Genomic DNA, 23,267 nt, shown 5'->3' with positions numbered 1-23,267 from the left:
CCTGTGTCTGTGTGCACATGTGCTCATACTCGTGTATATAAAACACAGTGTTCCTATGATGGTGGCATTCTTGTGTAATTAAATATATTTCAGGTGTATACAAATGAAATGAAGGTGATTATTTTGACCATTAAAATAGCGAAATGCTGTGAGATTTCATTAGCTATGTTATTTACAGCATTTGCAGGAATCTCTGCTGTCTACTGAGAGACTTGGAGCCAAACAGTTTTGCCTGTGCACCTGAAATGTTTGGAGTCCTTTCCGCTGATGGCACATTTGTATAAACAATAGCCTTTTGTTGGCCACATTTTGTCTTGGTTTCTTCCGTTGTTCATCAGTGAACAGGAAGGTATTTAAGGTTTACAAACAAAACACATTTACACCTCACATTTCTGCTTCCAAGAAGATAACAGATGCCACTAGCTTTGATGCCAAAGTTCCCTGTAGTTGGAGTTTTGTACCAAGAAAATATATTTTTTTAAAGATTTGTAGATATGCTAAGTTTTATTTGTTCCTTAAAGTTTAAATTTCTAGAATTCTTAACTGGTTTTATTTACCTTTTATATAGTGCTTGGATCTAAACATATTTGAAGCATTTAGTGTAGCATTGTTTGTGGGGCTGAATGCTGTGTACCATCTTCAGGATACCCAGAATGGAGCTCACATTTTGAGTTAAATACTGATTTTTAAATAATTAGCTCTTTTCCTGAAAGAAAGAAAGACAAGACAAGATCAGACTGTACTTGAAGGTTTAATGAGAAAACGTGAGATGATTTCACCTTTAGTTTGGAAAGCTGCTTTTGTATTAGGAAGTTTATGTGGATACTCTTGCTTTTCCTGGAGCATTACATTATTCTGGGTGTCCTGAAGATGATACACAGCATGAGGTGCCCATTCTCTGCTGGGAAGTTTGTACTCTTTTGTCATAATATGGTTTCTACTATGTATTCTACATATATAGACTTGCACATAAAATATCTGTAAGCATTTCTATTATAGTTTTATTTTTGAGATGTGAATCTTAAGGGCATATTTTAGGTAGTATTAGAATTACTTGAGTGTATTTTGAATAAATAAATTTTGCTTATTTGCTTTTTCCAGAGAAACACTAAGAATGATATTTTGCTATTTATGTTAAAATATTAACAATTCAAATGAAGCTAACAATATAGACATCAGTAAAATCAACCAACTACATTCCTTCCACGTTCCCTGAAAACCAGACACTAAACAACATGATAAATGGTAAGTTGAAGCAATTAAATGGTGTATCTTTGAGTATCAAACTGCTGAATGCTGTTTCCTAGGGCACTTGAGACATACTCCACAGGTGCCCAGGGATCTTGATGTCAGTGCCATCTGACTGTGGAGGCCTTCTCTCCTTTCTGAAAGATTTGAATGTGGGAAGTGTGTGTATAACACAGGTGTCCCCTGCCTACCTAAAAAGCTCCAAACCGAACTTTTGGTCCCTAGATACTTGTCTACAACAGTGTGAGTTACCCAGCTTCCTAGTTTCTATGGAGAAGTGTGTTTATATACAAACCAGACCATATTCCAAAGAATTAGTCAATATCAATAAAGAGAGATGAATTTGGCTCAGAGTAAGCGCACCAAACCAACCAGCCAATGAAATTGGCTCTTCCAGGTTAGTCAAAGGCTAAGATCCAGATCCAGCTCTATAAAGCATTTAACATTTAGAAATGAAGTGAGACCAATGTTAATAGCAAAAATATGCAACTATTGGAATTCAATGCAAAAAACTGTCATTATTGAGGCAATTAGGTTTTACTTAATGCTCTGAGTCTTAGCAGAACCAGTCTCCCGTGGACAGCTAGCTTCAGTAGCTGGTCCCCTGGAGGTTTAAGGACAAATGTCTGCTGGGAAGGGAACCTCTGTCTAGATGCCTCACAGAAAGGGCAGCCAAACAGGGATGGATTCCCAGCACCAGCCACTTAGGACAGAGAACAGACCTGCAAGCAGTAGCTCTTGAAGTCTCAAAGTAAGGATTAGATATTCTTTTAAAATCAGTATCACAGTTTTTATTGATTCTAGAGAGACACGGGGGAAAAGGAAAGAGGGTAAATCATTGTTGGCCTGTTGGCTTTGTGACCTCAAGACACTTCCTTAAAATGTGAGGCCAAAAGGGGAGGCTTCCTTTTCTTTAATTAGCATATTACCTTGAAAGTTCCAGTACAATTTTCATGTACCTAATAGTCACTTGCCATCTGTCTTAGATGTTTAAGTCTTTGGAGGTTCTCCTCAGTGTCCTGGGCTTCATGAAGAAATGAGCCTTCCTCTTCCTGCCTGAGCATCCTGTGCCATTTGTCAGTGGTCATGGAGACTACAGGATTCTTATTCTCCAAGAACTGTCCAGATTTTGATGGTGAGGTAATCAGTGGACTGCCAGCTGGTACTTCTTTCTTCATGGGGGTCTTGCTGATTTTCTCTCCATTCTTCTTCCTCACTAGCTTCCGTAGTAAACTGAGGGAGACTGGTGACCTGTAGATGTTATTGGTCTTAGCCTTTGTGACATCATATGCGTCACAGCACACTTAGAGTAAGTCCAAGAGTTATAGGATGCTTTCCTGCCGCAATACAGTATGAAACAGAGAATGTAGTGGGGGCTCTGGGAGGATGCCAGCTTGACCCGGAAATCTACAGTGCTGCTAAAAGCCACCAGAATTCAGAAATAAGCAACATGTGACGTGCTTTCTTCCGAATCAAAATCTGCTATGCTTTGTCTAGCTAACTGAATTTACGTCACCTGAGCATATCTAGGCTGCAAGAGAGGTTATGAATTTGATTTCTGAATTCTAGATTATGGAGGCAGAGCTTTTTGGTTACTGTCTTTGTAGAAAACATAGAATTGTTCTTGACAGCTGAATGTTTCTCTTGTGTAAAAATTTCCCTCCCATGTCTCCTCTGGTCTCTCTGCCTCAATAAACGGCAGCTCCATCTTTCAGGTGCCCAGGCAAAAACTCTGGTTACCCTTTTTCCAACCTTTGAAACTGTTAGACGATCCCATTGATTCTTCCTTTAAAATGCATGCAGAAGCAGGTACCTATCCCTGCCTCGGTGGCTCCTGCCCTGGCCCATGCCCCGCCATCTCCTGTTTGCCTTGTCACCATGGGCTCTCACTGGACTTGCTACTCACCCTCACCAACCAGCATCTGTTTTCAGTGTAGCAATCTGAGTAGTCCTTTCAGGGGTCTTTGCCAGACCCTGGCTGTCCTCCTGGGTCTCCCCATTTCACTCAGGCGGGGGTGGGGGGCTGCTTCACCACCTCTCCATCCTCTGTCCTGTCCTTCACCCTCTCTTCACCCTTCCCCAGGACCCTCCTCTTGCCTGCTGGGCAGGCCCTCACCCAAGACAGACTTCTTTAAAATGCCTTCTCCGACTTAAATGAATCTGGCACCCCTCTTTCCCTTGTCCCTGTTTTATTCCCCCGGGCTATGTGTTACCACGGAACTGTATTGGTCTTCATTGTCTAATTCACCTCTTAGAACGCAAGCTCTGGGATTTGCCCCCACTGTAAGCCTGTCAAATGGAACTGACGTTGAACTAACTCTGCAAACACTTGAAATAAATGAATGAAAGGATTTGCAGAGTTTTAGACTTTAGCCAGTGACATTTGTCCCACACACTGCAAAAATTTCAGTATGTTTAATGGTGTATCTGCAACTCTGATTAGCTAGCTGTGAGCTGGGATCTTCACCAGGCCCTTGTTTCCAGTGAAGTCTCTGTGCCTCTGCTGCTCTGTCATAAAACCTGTTGATGACTGCAGGGCTGTGCTTTTAACTCTGCTTCGAGATTCCCAGTGACGTTTTGATGCCCAGGAGACTGTGCAGACAGAGTGGTTCTCTATCTTATTTCACTGTGTGCAGTGCTGTGTGTCCTTTACCTCTGTTACCACCCCCATTTGGTAGATTGGGAGACTGCCACTTCACTTCTTGGTGGGTCACATTTGTAGCATTCTGTCTTGTGCGGGTGGAATCCATCAGGTCGGAGCAGAGAGTCTGCAGTACAATTGAATCAGATTTGGCTCGCACATCATGGGAGGTCAGATTTCCACCCCAGCGCTGATTGTAGACTGTGTGTATCAAGGAAAGCCCCCCGAAAGGTTCCTGTGCCATTTGGACACTACAGACTCCCCTGCCCCCCTCCCCTTTCTGGTAGGAGTTTGCTGTCCTGGAGGAGAGAGCTCCTTCAGCGTGGAGGCAGAGCACATGTGTGGTGCAAGAATGGGGCTGAGAGATAGGCGGCAAGCCGTCCTTGGTAAGGGGCTAGTTCACATCCCAACCTGTGCAACCTGCCCTGTGACATTTCATCTCCCATTTAGTTCCTAGGTTGGGCTCACTGCCGCAGTCTGGCTGGGCACAAATCACCGAGCCGCCACAAAGCACTTGTATGTTCAAACAGGAAACTTTATTGCCTGAACTCCAACAGCAAGCACTCCACGCACACTCCCCGGGAACTCTCCCGAACACCACCCAGGCGGCTCCTCTCCAGCACCCCACACCAACCGGAACTCCCTCCACCGGGCTGCGGGCTGCGTGTGCACTCACTCTCCAAACCCCTGAGAACTCAAGGGGAACTCCACCCGAGGGGGACAGCAGGGGTCTATATACAATTGAATCAATCCAGCATCATCTTAATGGCTCACCTCTCAACCATTACTTATGGCAAAATGCCAGAGTCCAATCCGACTGGGCTGTGGCTCTCAACAGCTCACCATGCTTACCAGGCATTATTTTCAGTTTCTTTATGGGGCTAGAGCATTTTTGAAAAGTTTAGCTTCTAGAAAGGGTGCGTTGCAGACCAGGCTGTGGGTCTGCACACGCTGTGTGCAGCCCACGCTGTGCCAGGCCTGTCTGCAGGAGCAGAGGGCGTGGCTGCACCTGGAGTGGGCTGCACTCAGGATGGCAAGAATGGGGGAGGTTTCTTTCCCAAGACTGGCCCTGTGTTCTTGGCTCTGGCAGAGGATCTGTGAGGGACAAACAATTTGCCCTTTTAAGGAAGTGCAGGAATTTAGTGCCTCAGTGTGGATGATGTTGCCACTGTCACCATCCTCATTGTGGTAGTGATATCTCCTCTCTGGGCCTGATTTCTTATTTGTAAACAGGAAAGATAACAGCTCTGTGCCAGGTCTTATTCCAAGCACCTCCATGCAGGCAGTCTCAGTTAGTTCTTGCGTTCTTCTATTATGGCCATTTTGCAAATAATAATAGTAGCTAATGTTTACGAAGGGCTTACTTAGGCTGTGTGCAGCTCTGTTTGACTTGGATTAACCCACTTGGTCTTCAGGGTGGATTGTTCACATCTCTGACCCAGATGAGGAAACTGAGGGGGGAGGGAGCCTGATGAGGCTGCTCAGATCCATGTGCTTGCTGTGTAGTAGGGCAAGGATTTCAGGTTTGCAGCACCTGAAACTTGAGCTCATGCTAGTGCTGATGTGTGGCTCTGGTGGAACCAGAATGCTTCTCAGCACTGAGGAGAATTCATTTGCGTTTTTAAATAATAAGATTGATAATAATTCAAGTAGCCTAATTTTGGCATCAAGTATTAGTTGAATGGAAAGCCCTTTGTGACCTTTAACATGTTGAAAATTGAATATTATTCACTACTCTCCCACTACTACAAAGTTTTCTGTTAAAATGAAATTCTTTGAATTAAAGTGATTCCCTTTAGAGGTAAACAGTTCGGACGTAAGTTGTGTTTACTCACTTTTAGTTTAACTCAGTAATTGGAATATCTGCTGGGTATACTCTTTTGTATTAGTCACTGGGAAATATCAAGGTGACCCTAACCAGGTCTTTGTTCCCAAAGACCTTGGAGGGGACATTCTATAGAGAGATAGTGGATTGAGTTCAGGTATAGGTCTTTGTCCTTGTGTTACAGGCAAACATGGAGGGGCAGTTAGCTGGGTGGGATAATAAGGCAGACCTAGAGGAGGTGTTAGCCTGAATATGTGAAAGTTGATCTTTTGCTTTCAGGTGGATACCATTAACTTACACTTCCGTTTGATTGGCTTTTGCTTTTGGTTCATTGAATTGAGGGACTAAAGGTCTTTGGTTGTTAACATGTTTGTCATAAGACATGTATTAATAACCCGAAGGGAGCTCAAATGCTCCTAGGTACTTAGACTGGAGTGTGCGAAGTGCTGGGTAAAGGCTTGTAGAACTCACACTGGAGCAGCTCCAGCTGAGTGGGCTAGGTAAGAGGGCTTTTTGGAGAAGGTGGCATTAGACTTGGATCTCCTAGTAAGACTTGTGAATACCAGGGAGGGGAATATGCTCTGGGAAGGGGTGGTTCTTTTCTTATAAATTAGCTTCTAAAGGTCTGTGAATTTTACAGAATTCTTTACTAGTTTTGCACAAGGTTATGAAGGTAGAAAATCGAGTTCAGTGTTGTGTCTGTGTCCACACCCCCTTTCAGGATGAAGGGGATCTAAAATTTTCCTTTTGCCCTATTCTGGTACTCTGATTGGTCAACTTGGATAGTTAATTGCTGCCTAGAGTCTAGCTGGATTTTATTTATTTGTTTGTTTGTTTATTTATTTGTTTATTTATTTATTTATTTTTTTTTTTGTGTGTGTATGTGTGTGTTTTGGAAGAGAAACTGCCCCTCTATACTTTTGTCCAGCCATCCTCTATGTCCAGGAGGGGCCAATCAAAGCACAGTGAATATTCTTCACATTCACGGATGACTACCATCTTTTGAATAGCCTTTTTATTTTTGAGGAAATGCTCACATTTGAAAGCTCTGCCCCTGTAATTTTGAATTCAGAACTCAAGCATTTTATAGCCTCTCTTACAGTGAGGATAGAATAAGTTGCGGTAGATTCTCTGGGTTAGCTTGACATTGGACTGGGAAGCGCTTTGCTTGTTGCTTATTTCCTGGGCAGAGGTGGAGTCCGCCTGCGGGCTCCCCCCTTTCTCTGACCGGCTGCACGTGTGGGAAGACATCCCTTAATTCTTGGGATGACTCTGGCCTCCTGAAAGCCACATCCTCTGTCTGTGTTCCCTCATTTTGATGGGGGTGCTTCCTTCAGTAGCTCTTTTGAGAGGGTGCAGGCGGGGCAGAGTCCTGCCTTGGAGCGCTCTCACTGAGCGAGCCAGCAGTGGTGTGGAGAGTAGGAACCCCAGGTGGGCAGAGTTTCCCAAAGCCCTGTTGACAGTTCTCGGGCACCTACTGTGCTCAAATGCTGAGAAGTTCAGGTCCTCACTCTTTGTGTGACTCCTCCAACCCCTGCCCAAACTTTCTGGTGACTTTAAACACTTTTTAACTTTTTATTTCCCTGATTTCTAAAATGTTGCTGGAACCTGGAGTTGGTACTTTTCTTTTTGTAGACCCGTCCAGTGTTAAACGCTGTTCTTGCTTTTTTGGTTGTTGTATGGGGTAGTTTTGGTAATTTTCTCATCTTTATTTTCTTCGTTCTGACTGTCTGGAAATTTATTTGTTGAGTGTTATAAATCCTGAGCTAATCCTTTAATTTTTAAATTTTTAAAAATTTTATCCCTTTTCGTTTGTTTATCTTTGTTGTAGTTTTTGTTCTATTTCCTGGCAGATACTGTTTTTGTAGTTTCACTTATCAAAAAAAAATTTTTGTTTGCTAAAGTTTCTTCTTTTGTATCATCTTAGTTTTATTTCATGAATATGATAGTTTATCTCACTGAAAATCAGTTCAGGTTTTTTTTAAGGTATATGTTGAGGGGCTAGGGTTGTGGCTCTACTGTAGTATGCTCGCCTAGCATGCATGAGGCACTGGGTTCGATCCTCGGCATCATACAGAAATAGAAATAGAAAAATAGACATAGAAAAATAGAAATAGAAATAGATCTTGAGTCCACCTAAAACTAAAAAAAATAATAATTTTTTAAAAACAATGATGTATGTCGTGGTCCATATTGTGTTCTTAATTCTACCTGTCTTCCCTGCTGGGGGCTTTCTTGCAGTGTCTTCTGTTTCTCTTTATGAGTGACCACCAAGTTCTAGGAACTGGTAGAAGGTCCTGTGTCCTTGGGCAGTTGTGTCCCCTGGTAGGCTGGATGGTGAGAGGATCTGGATCATTTCATTTGAGGACCTGACTGCATTTCCCTCCCCAGTAACTCACTGTTTGCTCTTGGTGAGAACTTGGGGGCCTCTTGGGTGACCCAATGGGAAATGGTCTGATATACACATTTGTCTTAGTTGACCCTCATCTTCCCTGGGCTCCTGGCCAGCTGCTCCAGGTGGTGTTTCTCTTCTGACTTCTGACAGGATTGGGGTGAGGGATGGAAAGGGGGATCTGAATTACTCCTTAGAGTTTTTATCCAGCCGCTGCCACCCTCTGGTCTTCGGGGTTCTGTGCTTTAATTAGCTTGCTTCTATCCTCTCGCCTAGAACAGATTAAGACTTTAATTATCACTTGTCTATCTGCTTTTCTCCTTCCAAAAAAATTTTGAATTCTTATCTGCTACCATCTCACCTCATGTTTTCTTTGTCCTTATTAATTTATGCTTTTAAAAATTATTTATTTCTGTCATTTTAATGGAGTTCCATGAGATAGTAGAGATAAACTTGAGTATTTAATCTGTTCAGTGGAAATCTCTACAAAGACATTCTTAATAAAGCAGCTCTCTTACCAGCCTGTTGTCCACATGTGGGGTTTCTGCAGTTGCTACCTGGCGACTCACTAGAGTTTCCAGTGGCTCAAGGAATTTGTAGACTAAAACTAAACCTATGAATAAAGGCATGAAGCAGACAACTGGACTGTCTGTGGTTGGCAGGGACCTGGCTGAGATGCTCTGTGAGGCGGGTGGCCTTTGTTTAGATTAGCCAGGAAGCTGTGTGCTTGTAGGCCAGCAGGGGGGGTGGAAGTGGAGGGGGGGCAGCCAGGGTCTGGAGAGGAGTCCCAGGAAGGGGAACTGAGAGAGAGGCCCTGTGGAGAGGCATGAAGCAGAGGGAAGCAGTTTCTGAGGTTGATTGCAGGGAGAAAAGCTGCAGTAATGAAGTCAAGGCTGATGCTAGTGTTTGAGATTGTAAGGATCCACTGTGTGTGTGCACATTCTGTAATGTGATCATTGCATATCTATAGTGGACGTGGTTCTTGGGAGTGTCCTTTAAGGGGTGAAAAAGAGGCAAGTGAAGTAAAATATGTTAAACTCATATTTAGTTTAAAAAAGAAAAGTTTTGCCTTATAAGCAGGTCCAAGCAGATCTGCCTGCCCTGCTGCTGATTTCCAGATGCTGAGGGCAGCAGTACTGCCTCCCACCCCCAATCTGCTAAAGAGCCCAGCGCATGGGACAGGATTGAGGGAAGGGCACTTGTGATTGGAGCCCTGCCTTCTGGCCTCCACCTCGTCCTGCAGTGGGAGCATTGTGTTTTCAAAATTAATATTAAGAATCATGATGGAGGCCTTGGCAGTCCTCAGAGAAAGACGAAGTATTCATTTGAGGCAGAAAATTTAACTAATGTCTATGTTTAAATGTAACTTTTAGCAGTAAAGGATGAAATGAAAAGAACTTTGATTAATACTTATTAACCCAGAAAATTAAGTTACCCATGGTAGTGTAATCCTTAAGCCCGTCAGCATTCAGTGGTAATGTTGCAGTGTTTGGGTTTTATCTATGGAACAGCTTCATGGTATCTATGTGTGGCCAAGTGCCAAGACCAGTGTGAAACTAAAAACAACAACAGCAAACTGTTAGAGTAATTATAGCAAAAGTCAGGTTTGTAGCCTTATGTGTCAGGAATAAGAAATAAGAGTCCAATTTATTTGGCCGGTGTTCGGCGTTCACACTGCTGTTTACATAGCTGTGCATATGGTCTTTGGAAATGAGTGTGCTCCTTCCTCATGACCCATCTACCCACTTCTATCAGCTTTCATAGTGTTATCTTTTATGTCTTCTTTGCCGTTGGAGTCCCAGCCTGTTGGTGAGTAGGATAGCTGGAAAGCAAATCTTACACAGAGACCACCATCCTGGCTGGAGGTTGTTAAGTTTTCTTGTGCATTTTTGGTGCCCTGGTGGTGGCCTGCTCCTTAGGCCCCCTTAAGTTAAAAATACTGGGTGTGTGGTCTTGCCAGCTGGCACGGGGCCAGGCTTTTTATAGCCTTGTCTGGCCTGGGAATGGAGCTCCGCGCAGGGAGGTGCAGAGGGGCTTCTCTGGCAGGGTAGGCCAGAGTGTGGGGCGGCCCTGCTGCCTTGCCAAGTCCTAGCTCTGTCATGATAAATAAATAAGAGTCATCTGATGCCAACCCTTCACCCGTATCTTTTGGTAAGATATTTGTGACTACAACTAAGGAGCACAACTTTATTAAGTAAAATTTCCCATTATTTTTGAAGGTTGTTGTACCATCTGCTAGGGAGAAACTTCGCGGCCTAAGTATTTATACTTTAATTAATGGAGCACCAGCTTTCTGTAGAAGCATATTTATTAAATGTCAACAATTTGGGGACATTCAGTCTTCATTTTTGGTCTTTTGTGTCCAGTGGAATTTTCCTGAAATTATGTCCAGAATTTTCTTGGGATTATGTGTCCTATTTTTTATTTCAAATTGTTGCTTAGATTCTTGTGAATAGGAAGAAGAAAGATTCATTTGTTACCATAGTGTTTTCCCCGCCTCCTCTAGCAGTACCTAGAAAACCAATTTTGTTTCCTTTTTTCCCTACCCATTTTCCTGGATGTTGTTTTATATAGTCAAACTGTAGGATTGCTTTGTTTTATTACTAACCGTCCTTAAGGAATTTGGTGAAGTGAGGAATAATGTTACAGAATTTTCATTATAAATAATTTTTAGGTCATGCCCTACAGTCAGTCAGTCAAGATGTATGACCCAGTGCTGACTTTAAATGATGTTAAACAGTGCAGCCATAGTTAATTCATAGAGGGAGGTGTCTGCATTTATGTGGTCTGAGAGTCAAGTTTAAACATCTCCTGTGTAAATTGTTTCTGTCTTTGCATGTTTTTCTGTCCTGAAGAGCAGGCAGTCAAGATTAAATTTCTCTCTGCTCTCTTACTCATGGCTCGATGGAAGGGGAAAAAGACAAATATTTGTGTGGGCTTTGAGGGGAGGGGAGGTTTTTTTTTTTAAAGCTCTTAAGGAGCGTAGTGGGTAAGCCAATTGTCACAGTTGGGTGGATCTCAAGGAAGGGAAACCGTATCATTGGCCCTGACACTGATTATTGAAGGACAGTTGTTCACTTTCTCCCCTAGATTAAAAAAAGGCGTGAGGGCACCTTTATGCCCCTATGCTTGCCGAAACCCCCGGCTGTCTTTGTGAACACTCTAGTGGTGTTTTTCCCCAAGGTGGTGTCCGCTAGAGCTTGAAGTCCTCTTGCATGGCTCTCTTTGAACTTGACACAAGACTGCTCACCATGGGCAAGGGAGTATTTTGCTCACATGAATTTAAGTTGACATGGGGGCAGCTGGACCAGTGTGTGCACAACACTGTCCACTGTCCTTCCGTTTTCTCCGAAAATAGAGAAGATCGGACAGAGATGTAGAAGGTCTTAAGAGTTTGGAGACAAATTCATTAGACTCTTGTGAACTGGTCAGTATGCTTCTGTATATTTTTATTACGGCATTTGGAGTGATTTTTTGTACTCCTGCATTCTTATTTAGGACTGAACTTTCACAAGAAATCATATAGATATTTCTCTTTTTGAGGACCTGTTTCTAAAATATAAGTGGCTTTGACAAATTGTGAATTCCTAATTTTGTAGAATGGGAAAAACATTAAACTGCCCCCCCCATTTTAAGATCTTAATATTCATAACTTCAAGGGGGTTGCTGAGGTACTAAATAAGGAACCATCTCTAAATGGTGCTATTGGATGGTGTTGTTTTAAATAAATGAAGTACATAGAACTATAAACAGACTTGATTTATTTCCAGATAAATAGTGAACTCTGCATTTGTTGGGGAATGAGAGAATAATTCTATTTTCTTCCCATTTTCTGACTACAAAGTACTACTTGTAAAAGATTTAAAAATATTGAAGTGCCTAATGCCGAAAGTAAAAGGCTAAAATTCTCAGAAATCCAACTTCTCAGAGAAGTCTGCTTTATATACTTTCTGATGAGGTTTTAAATGAGATGATATAGTATTACACATATTTTTCTGCAACTTTCTTTGCTCACTTAATATATATTAGATATTTTTGTGACTTTTCATTATCTATACTTAGATGATGCACACATTATTCCTTTGTGTGAATCCATTATCATTTAATTAACCAGATTTCTGGTTGTGGGATGTTTTGATTGATTCCAGTGTATGACAGACAAATGATGTTGCAAAATGCCCTCCAATGGTTGTTCTAGGTATTGTGAGAGCATTTCTTTAAGGTAAATTCCTGGAAGTACTCTAGAAAGGTCAGAAGGTCAGGATCACTTATCCTGTAATAGGAGAAAATAATCAGAATTGAAGAATCCAATTTCAGGGAGTTTCGTGCCTTTTAAAAAGTACTTTTTTTTGGGGCTGGGGATGTGGCTCAAGCGGTAGCGTGCTTGCCTGGCATGCGTGCGGCCCGGGTTCGATCCTCAGCACCACATACAAAACAAAGATGTTGCTGGGGATGTGGCTCAAGCGGTAGCGTGCTTGCCTGGCATGCGTGCGGCCCGGGTTCGATCCTGAGCACCACATACAAAACAAAGATGTTGTATCCATGCGTGCGGCCCGGGTTCGAGCCTGAGCACCACATACAAAACAAAGATGTTGTATCCGCCGATAACTAAAAAATAAATATTAAAAAATTCCCTCTCTCTCTTAAAAAAAAAAAAAAAAGTACTTTTTTCCTATGTCATTAAAAAATTAGGACTCTAGTAAAACTGTAATTTTGAGGGAAAAATTTTCTTGGGATTAATTTATATTTGGAAATGGAGATTTGTCATTTAGATTTTGATCTACCTGTGGAAAACCTGAAGAATTTAAACATTTTAAGCTTGGCTTGCGTTTCGTAATGGATGGTGAATAGAATGGAATGATAAGCACAGTCCATTGGTTGTGAACATTATTTCCTCTTGGTTCATAATCTGCATGCTGTAAATCTTAGGAAACTTCTTTGAGTTTATTCTTTTCCTTTGAACTCTTGTGGATTTTGTAGTTAAAACTATAACCAGATTAAATTCAGAAAGTAGATAATGTCCTTTGGCTAATTGTTACAGAACTCTGTCAAGTGCAAAGTGCCTAACAAAGTATGGGAAAGTTTCTGCCCTCAGGCAGTTGGGGATTTGATAAGAGTTTTAGACTGGAGTGTCTGGATGGATGAAAAGTAATGTAAGGCAGAATAGGTCAATGGGGGGCTGGGGATGTGGCTCAAGCGGTAGCACGCTCGCCTGGCATACGTGTGGCCCGGGTTCGATCTTCAGCACCACATACAAACAAAGATGTTGTGTCCGCCAATAACTAAAAAATAAATATTAAAAAATTCTCTCTCTCTCTCTCTCTCTTTAAAAAAAAAAAAAAAAAGGTCAATGGAAGCCCTGTGATCATTCCTTACACTGAACTGGAAAGTATAGTAATGTTTAATAATCATGAAGTGGTTCCTCATTGCAATTAGTGTAATCTCACAGATAAATACTTAATGCACAGAAAGTTTTAAAATATTTTTTCACTCTGAAAAATTGAAGTTAGGTCTAATGTTATTTCATAATTCTTCTGGATAGGAAGAATTGTATATCTAAATTTTACCAACTACTGACCTGGTTGAAGACGTCAAACCTATTTATCATCCTTCCTTTTGGAGCCACATCAAACTTAAAAACGGGGAAGGAAAATGCCTTAAATATATTTTCCCTCTGACAGGAGAAAGAAAAGTTGTTTACAGTAAAATGGCCAGGTAATATACAAGAGCATAAAGGTACAAAAATTCCCTTTCAGTCCTTCCACCCAGAGGTGATTGCTGATAACAGTATTGTACAAAGCTCCAGAACTTTGCATATCTGTTAAGTAAGTGTTTATTAACAGCACTAGTCTTTGCTTTATACATTCTCTTTGCAGTCATTTATTTCATGTTGAAATTCACAGGCTTTGGCTTTTTGAGCACTCCTGCTGCACACAGAGAAAACATGCATGAGGGCAAACTTGAGTACAGAGAAAACCTGCGTCTGCCAGTGTTCAGGGGCCCTTCCAGGTGGGTTGGGCCGCTCCAGGTCTTCATGGAGTTGAGGTGCAGTCTCCAGGGCTAGACTGACAGAAAAGATACCCTATTTGTTCTCCAATCATGCAGGATTTAACTTGTCCCTTACTCATTTGGCAGCCTCTACTTGCTGGTTTGCTTTGGATACTCCTATGTTTAATTGTCTATTGAAGAAATAACAATAAAGTGTACATTATTTAATAGGAGCCCCCGCCCCAAGATTTCCCCGCCTTTGTTGGTGAATTGTGCTCCTTGTGAAGGCTGTGGATCTGGGTCATTACAGGTCTCCCCTTTCTTGGAGCTGTAACTGTCGATTGTTCTGCTATTTCATACCTGGCTGTCTTTGTACAAGCTTTAGGCTATAGGGTGTCAGGAGTGGGTTTGAACTGGGCCTGCACATTGTACTGTGGAATTCTGCAAAGATCTTTAAAGTAACTATCTGCATTCAAATGACTAAGTAGAGTAAACTTTTTACTAGCAAGGTTAATTTCTTTGACTATTTATTGGTCAAGCTCTTCACATAGAAGAATTAAAATAATGAAAAAGCCTACTGCATGTTTAGAACTGATTTGGCTCTTTAAAAGATTCTGAGCTTGAATACAGCTAGCCAAATGGTCTTTAGCAAAACTGACAGGCAGTAAATGGATCTCTGTGGGCTGTGGCTTGAATCAGACTACAATTCTTTAAAGGTATGAGGTACTGTTGTTGGGCTGGCCTAGAAAAGGGGTACTTTCAGTTGTGCAGATACTTGTTTGTTAGAGTCTGTAAATAAGTCAAAATAACACCTGGCATTTTGCCAGGGGAATGTTAGAGTTCGTAAACAAGTCTGGATGGTGCCTGGCAAAATGCCAGAGGGAGTGGTTTGAGAAGTAACAAAAGCGAGCCATTAAGTGTGGAGATTCCTTATTGGTTGACTGATGTATCTAGTTTATGCTAATTAGATAAGCTGTGTGGAATGTATAAATACTGCTCCTGTCCTGCAATAAACGGCTTCCACTCCTGCTGTATCAAGTACACAAGTTATTCGTCACCCCCCCAGTTATTTTGCTGCAGCCGGACTGCGGCACTTGTTATTTACATAACTTTCCCCAGTCAGGAAAGAAATATCTCTGGCATAAGCATATAGGGTTTTGAATCTGAATATTCTGTTCAAACTGCAGACAACTTTATAAATTTTAGTTGTTTTGTGTTTCAGTCTCTTTTAATTAAAAAAAAAAAAAAACAACAAAAACAAAGCAAAACAAAACAGCCAGTGATTTAGACTTTCATTAATTCAGCAGTTTCATTAAAAAATTATTCTTCTAAGCCTGTTGCTTCTTTACCAAATAGAAGGATGTAATTTTTCCTTTGAGCTCTCAACATTTTTTTCTGGAACCCATATTTTACCAGTATTGACCACAAGGAAACTTGTTAAGACCAACTCAGAGGATTATGCAGAATATTAAACTACTGTGTAATCACACTGATGGCTCTGTGAGGAGCTCCTAACTTGTGCTACATTTTCTCACACTCTGGAGCTGTGCTGTGCTGTGCCCTCCAGGTACAAGACTGGAAGTAGGATCCTTTCTTTCCTTTTTTTTTTTTTTTTGTACTGGGGATTGAACTCAGGGGCTCTCAACTACTGAGCCGTATCCCCAGCCCTATTTTGTATTTTAGAGACAGGGTCTCACTGAATTGCTTAGTGCCTTGCCTTTGCTAAGGCTGGCTTTGAACCTGCGATCCTCCTGTCTCAGCCTCCTGAGCCACTGGGATTACCGGTGTGTGCCGCTATGCCTGGCTTTGGTATGGTTTTGACACTTCCTATTTCTTCCTCCCTCATTTACTAGGGGGAACACAGAGGTTTATCAAACAGGCAGGTTTAAAGAATCAAACCTTCCAATTTGCCTGGTGAGCTTGCCGTAAAATGGAGTGGGATTCTGTTAGGAGAAGAGGGACGGTGCCTAGAAAGTGGTATTTCCTGACGAGTGTACCCTGTGCCTCACAGGCAGCCAGAGTGTGGCACAGGGTGCTGCTTTTCTAATCTTACAGAGCTCAAGCACTGGATTAAGAATTGGAGCTTCAGAATTGTAGGCTTAACTCTCTGCTGTAAATCTTAGTTGACACATTGGGATGTAACACTTAAGTGTGCCTATATTGAAATGTGCTGTAAGTCTAGATACAAGTCTATGCAAAGGTGATTGGGAAACTTTGTTGTAGTCTTTAAAACAATCTTGTTATTTTTAAACTCAGGGTTCTAGGATTCTCCTAGGAAGGAGCTTCATTTCCACCTTGGGCAATGATAATGGATCCTAGGGTAGGGCTAGGCCTCTGAACTAGACCTTTCAGGGAGGCCAAGGTCTACCCCAGGGTAATCCTGTAAGTTGGGGTGAGGCAGAGCTGGAGACTGCTGGAGGCTTACTTCTTTTCCTTCCATTTAGGCCTTTTGTGGTAGAAGAGGCTGCAGGATGCGGGAAAGGCTCTTTGTTTCCTTGGGTTGGCTGCGTGGCTTCTCTTGTCCCGTATTCTCATTTTAGGACACAGTACTCTTTATTTGCTTTTGAGCTTTCAGGCTCAATCTTTTTATTTTTTATTATTTTTGGTACTGGGGATTGAACCCAGGGCCACTTACACCTTGAGCTATGCCCCAAGCTCTTTTTTGTAATTTATTAGAGACAGGATCTCACTGAGTTGCTAAGTGCCTTTGCTAAGTTGCTGAGACTGACCTTGAACTCATGATCCTTCTGTTTCAGGTTCATCTTTAACGACTGAGAGATGGTTTCTGCGTCTGTGAAATGGGTCTGATAGTATTACTTACCTCCATAGGTTTTTTATGAGGGTTAATGAGATGGTCCTTATAAAGAATCTAATGAAAACCCCAATTTTTTTTGTGTGTGTGTGGGAATGGTATGAGGGTTTTTGCAAAACATTGTTCTTCAGTGAGTTGTGAATTGTGACATTAACAGTTTTCTTCATGAACCAACTAGCTAAATAGTAGACACTCCCAACCCCCTTTTCCTCCTCCTCTTTGGATTGAGCTCAGTTGTTGTTGTGAACTAAAATGAGCTTGAAATAATGGCTCTTTGCTTTTGAGTGACTATTGACTTTTATTGGGGGATTTTCTTTGTCATTCAGAAAATTAAGGTTCTTTAGGATCCATAATCGGAGCAGTTTAGGAAGCTTTGGGAGCTGAGAGGCATGGGTAGGGGTGGGAAGAGGGAATGTTTGGTCATTCCTCTCTGACCTAGGACCCAGGGGACCCAAGGGACGTCTTAGGGCAGTTCTCAAAATTGACAGGATTGTCTCAGGACTGAGGAGATCCAGACTATTCCATGGTGCATTAGATCCTGTTGATGTAAATGAGTGAGAAAAATACATTCCCACCCCAGGGATCCAGTTAATGTTGAATTGTATTGGTCTCTGGGTATCAACTAACAGGGTAGTCTTCGGTTGTTGTATCTGAAATGTATAGGGCACGGATGAAACAGTAAAAGATTTGGGGAGGTTTTAGTATATTGAGGATTCATTTCTTTTGCATAAATGTTGTAACACATTAACTGCTTTAATAACCATGTTTTTGTTTTAATTATTTATGGTAATCAGAATAAATGAACAAATGTGTTAGTCTGTAACATGGGTTTCTGTTTGTTTTGCTTATTTTTTCAGCTAATTGCTAGGCAGTTTTTGTCCAGTTGGCCATTGATAGACCTTTTGTAATAAACTATCAGTTTGGGATAGTTGGGCATGGTGTAGATGCTCATCATATATACTGGGATATATTCCATTTAAGGTAAAATCCAAGCTGTAGCGACTTCACCAGTGTCATTTTACATTAACACAAAGAAACAATGAACATGTATTAAAGTGTCCAGTTTGTAATATTTAAATTATTCTGAAGAATTAGCAATAAATTTCCAAGGGTTATAGATGACACTTTTTTAAAAAAATATTTTTTTTCTGGTTGTTGATGGACCTTTATTTTATTTATTTATGTATGGTGCTGAGAATCGAACCCAGTGCCTTACACATGCTAGGCAAGTGCTCTGCCACTGAGCTTCAGCCCCAGATGATACTTTTTTTTTTTTTTTTTGGTACTGGGTATTGAACCCAAGGGTGCTTAACCACTGAGCCACATCCCCAGGCCTTTTTTATATTTTTATTTAGAGACAGGGTCTCTAGAGTCTCCAGGGTCTCGCAGAGTTGCTTAGGGCCTTGCTGAGTTGCTGAGACTGGCTTTGAACTCATGATCTTCCTGCTTCATCCTTCCAAACTGTTGGGATTATAGGTGTATGCTACCACGTCCGGCCCTAGATATTTTTAAAGCTTGTTAACAAGAGGATTCGCTCTTTGAATTTCAGAGGCTTGGAAATCAGCCAGAATTTAACACCAAGAATGGACACTGGGGGCTGGTGTTGTGCCTCAGCAGTAGAACGCTTGCGTAGTATGTGTGAGGCACTGGGTTCGATCCTCAGTGCTACATAAAAATAGATAAATAAAATAACGGCGTTGTATCCATTTATGACATGAAAAAAAAAGTGGACATTAGCTGCAAAAATGCTGTTGTGTTCCAGGAAGCTCAGGCTCACTTTTCTGCCAAGCGTGGGCATGTCTCGGTGGAAAGTGTGCTGTGCTAGGCACAGTGTGAGGCCACAGGAGGCTGGCGGGCCATCCACTGCTATGTTCTATGTGGTGCCAGAAGACATGCCTGCTTTTATGTTAGTTTTTCTGTTTTAACAAAATATCATGGTTTAGGTAGCATTTCTAACAAGAGTTGTAAAATAATCATTTTGTAGTTATATTAAGATGAAATATTTATAATCAAGTCAAACAGTATGTTCATTGTATGAACTGGTTGAAACAATGAAATTTTAAGTTCATGAAAATAGTCCATGGATTTGAATGGAGCCCCAGATCTGTTGTATGTGTGTTTTCATCTGTTTAAAATCCCACAGTTAAAGATGGGGCTGTGTAATCCATTGATTTACATTAGAGAGGGAGCTCTGGGATAGAGGAACCAGCTGGTTACTCCCTTCTTCAAGAGGTCGTCCTCAGAGATGTTGTGGCACTTTTATGAAAAAGACAATCAGTGAAACACCAATGTGAGAATAAAGATTACAGAGTTTTGGTCTCCATGATAAAAATTTTAAGGGCAGATTTAGTTATATAAAAACTGTTTTCACCTGGTGTGACAATAGCTCTGTTCCTGTGTGCTGGGAGAGTGGGAAGACAGTGAGCTCTAGAGTTCTGGATCCTGGGTTTCATATAGGGATTTTGTGGGGACAGACTGTGTTCAGGCCACAGAACAACATTTGGTGCCTGGTGTTCACCCAGACACCCTCTTCCGGGTTCTGTTTGGAAAGATGTGTTTAAACAAACACATGCCACTCTGTGATTGCATAGGACCACAAATACGTGCGCGCGCACACACACGATCTTTCTTTGACATGTGTGAGATGATGCTATGTCGTGCACTTTTTAAGATGCACTGAATAATGATAATATAAACTTACTGATGCCCTCAGTGTGCCACATGCTACTTTTAGCTTTTATATACATCATTCAAATTCATAGGAATTCTATGAGGGATATGCGGTTAACCTCATTTTATTTAGGTGATGAAACTAAGGCAGGGGAGAGAATCGGTAACTTTCCCAAGTGTTTCTAGTAGAGAAGCTGGAATTGAATCCAGTCAGCATAATTCCAGACTGTTGTCTTAACCACTGGGCTATGGCTGACTCTTCACCATTAATCATTTCATCTTATTCTGATAAGAACACTTGTGTTTGTCTTGTTCTCTTGTATCCACATGTTTATGTACATGTGTTATGGCCTATTGCACTATGTGTGTGTGTGCATGTATCTTCATGCATAAAAATAAGTGAAGTCCGATTTTTAAAATACTTAAATACTTAGACCTAGTAAACCTGTGGCCTTTGATGAATTGCAGAATTCATTGTCCATATTTTGTTGAAACTGTGGTATAAAAATGTGAAGAGGAAGAAAAAAAAGCTGGAGAAGTGATGATCCTGCAGTTGCTAACTTGGGCAGCAGGAGGTTGGGGTCCTAGTGGTCCAAGGCTGGAATGGTCTCTGGCCTTATGCTTCACTGCAAGGTCAGAGGGTCCAGAAAGAGCCGTGGTTGGGCTTATGGGAAGCCTGTGGTAATGATTTTGCTTGAGACAAACTGGCATTTCTTGTCTGGGGCTTGCTTGAAGTATCATGAGAAATCAAACCAACAAATCAAACCAATAGTGAGGTTTGTGTGGTTGCTAGGTGTTTTTAAATTAGTAATTCCAGTTGAACAGCATAATGGCCCTGTTTTGGTGCTGGGAGACCACTGTTCCAGATGAGGAAGTTGAGGCTTAGGGTTGACATTCCCAAGATTACATAGTTTTGAAGTGTCAGAAGCTGATTCTTGGTTTTATGATGACAAAACCACATTCCCTGTTTCTGTCATCTACAGTTTCAGAAGAGTCATAGAGTCCTGACCCCTCCTGTGTGAAGACAGTGTGAGGCCCTCTCAAAGCTGAAATGCTAGGCATTTACCATTGGACAGGAAGGACAGGGGGCCCAGTGGGTAGAAGCAGAGGCCTTGGTCTGGGTGCAAACTTCTGGAAACTTCTGGAAAAGCCATCTTTCCCGGGAACATTGTCATTTATTGGTGTCCCTGGGCTAACCACAGGAAAGAAGGCTTTTGTGAAATTCCTGTTTGGATTGGAAATTCTAGGTGGAGCTGGAGTTGGAAGCGGGACTATAGAGCCATGACCAAGGTGCTGGTCCCCTGCCTGGGACTGCTTTCAGTTCCTACTGTTGTTGGTTGGAAGAGACAGGCAAATAGCTTTCTGTTCCTTTTAAGTAGAACAGGAGTCAGTTTTGCATTTGAAATATAAATGTACCAAATGTGTCTTAATTGTTTTCCTTTTTGTTACCCTTTAAATTGTGGCCTTAACCCTGATGTTAAACTCTGCTGGCGAGCCCCCTCAGCATGGCCGAGCATCACTCATAGTTCCCACATGGCCACTGAGTTTGAGTTTGAGTTTGAGAAGTGTCTTCTTCCTTTATGAGTTGATATTCATTGTTCAGTTACTTGCATAGTATTTAGATTTCTAGTTTAAAAAAAATTCCAGTGTTTACTGGTATGCTATAGTGTAAATGTGAAAAGGAACCTTGAAAATTTAATTATCTTATAATTCATATATCAGCATTTTATACGGAGAGATGCTCCCAGCACTTCCCTATCTCTGTGTTAACTAGAAATAAAGTTTTTCTAAATTAAAAACTGTAGGTTGCAAAACATGTGTGTTTTTTGCATGTGCAGTTATTTCTTTATCACCGAGTTGTCCTTCCAAGAAACCTCATCTCAATGTGCTTGAAAATTACCATCTGCTCTTTGCAAGTTTGGAGGGGCACAGAAAGACTAAGGTGAAAAGCTGTCACTTCTAATATCTTCACTCAAACTTTCACACCCTTCTTGTCTACTTACATAATTGCATGCAGCAGGAGTTATTTCACTATTTGGTATTGTCCTTATTGAAGAGAGAAAGAGGCAGGCAGGCAAAGAGAGGACCAGAAGTGGGATGAATATGAAGAAACACCTCTTCTTGTATAGTCATTTTCTTATTCAGAATTCATGTTCTTAAACATTTTAATAATGTATTCTCAGATTTTTTTTTCTAAAGTTTGTATGGCATACTTAGTGATTTAATAGTTCTTTATAATTTTATTTGATGTTCAGAATTTAGTATAACAAATTTATTATAATATTGGAAGGGTTTTGAATTGCTTACATAATTTATGTTTATAATGTCCTCTTTTAAACTTAAAAATTGATCTATTATGGTTTTGATTAGAATTAACAGCCATAACAGGATTTGGAAATGAGAAATGACGGAAGCCTGTTAGTGTAAACTGCCAATAATTTCTAATAGTCAGGAACAAGAAGACCATTAAAAAGTTGGATTTATGCCAATAAAAAGGTACGAAGGTAAAGGGATGGGGTTACTGTCATCCAAAGTTGTAAATTTTGATCTCCCTGCCAGTTAACCTCGTAACACCCATATTCAGCTGAGGACAACATTCACCTACTTTTTCATTTACTTGGGATGGTTGTAAGAGAAGAAAAGAATTTGTTTTTTTTCTTGGTAAAATGCTGGTCCTAATTTGTATTTAGTGGACCCTTCAGTAATATTACAATGAAATATTACTTAGTTAAGGTGTAGACAATTGATTTGAGGAAGAGCATTCTGTGTGTTTCACGATTAGAACATACACCATACTTTTTTCTAACTTGAGAAAATCTGTATCTTTTAGGAAAAGTCTTAGGTCTGTTTAAGCAAACCCTTTTATTCCATGGTTACTTGCATTTTGTGCAATCAACATTCTTAGAATTTCTATAATGTGATGAAGATTTGGTTTAGAAAAAGACATACATTCTAGGCCCTCAGAGAACAGTATTCGGAGAGACACAAAGCTGGCGTGGACGAAGCCTTACCTAGTGTGATAAGTAGTAGAATGGAGAAATGCGAAAAGAGCCATGGGATCACAGGGAGGGAGATGCTGATTCTACAAATGCAAATTGTACAAATTCTACTTATGGGAAGGGTGGGTGTGCCAGCTTTCCATTGCTGTAGCAAGTGCTTAGGATAAATCAACTTAAAAAGAGGAAGGGTTTATGTTGGCTTATGGGTTTTAAAGTTTCAATGCATTGTTGGTTGGCCTGTTGCTTGGCCTGTGTGCTCACTTTGTGGCATCTGGGAAGCGGAGGCTGGGGTGGAGGTGGGGGCAGGTGCGGTCCCAGTATCCTTCAGGGTGCATCCATAGTGACCTAAATCCTTCTTCCTGGGCCCACCTCCTACAGGTTCCACCATCTCCTACCCATAGGTTGGGAACTGAGCCTTTAACACACGGACCTCTGGGGGACTCTCCTCAAAACCAAAGCAGTAGGTGACAGATGACTTGGGTTTTAACAAAGGAATAACAGAACTCTGTATGTATTGGGGCAGGCATATTTCTGACAGTGGACACACATGATCCAGTGTTCTGTGATCCATAACAGTGGTATGTGATGAAGAGTAACTCTGAGAACATGGTATAGGTTTGGATTAAGAGAGTAGACTGCAAGGTGGGTTGTGAAGGACAGCGGTTTATATGATTTCAATGAATCTGAACTGT

At 41.3% G+C, this 23,267-nt stretch overlaps 1 protein-coding gene across 10 annotated transcripts in view; it reads left to right on the top strand.

Moving 5' to 3' along the window:
* Positions 1–23,267, top strand: part of Arid1b (AT-rich interaction domain 1B) — a 407,120-nt gene that overhangs the window by 49,475 nt on the left and 334,378 nt on the right. The window lies entirely within an intron of this gene.

The sequence above is a fragment of the Marmota marmota genome, unplaced genomic scaffold, assembly GCF_001458135.2.
Source record: "Marmota marmota marmota unplaced genomic scaffold, marMar, whole genome shotgun sequence".
Classification (NCBI taxonomy): domain Eukaryota; kingdom Metazoa; phylum Chordata; class Mammalia; order Rodentia; family Sciuridae; genus Marmota; species Marmota marmota.
This window is presented reverse-complemented; position numbering and strand designations above follow the sequence as displayed.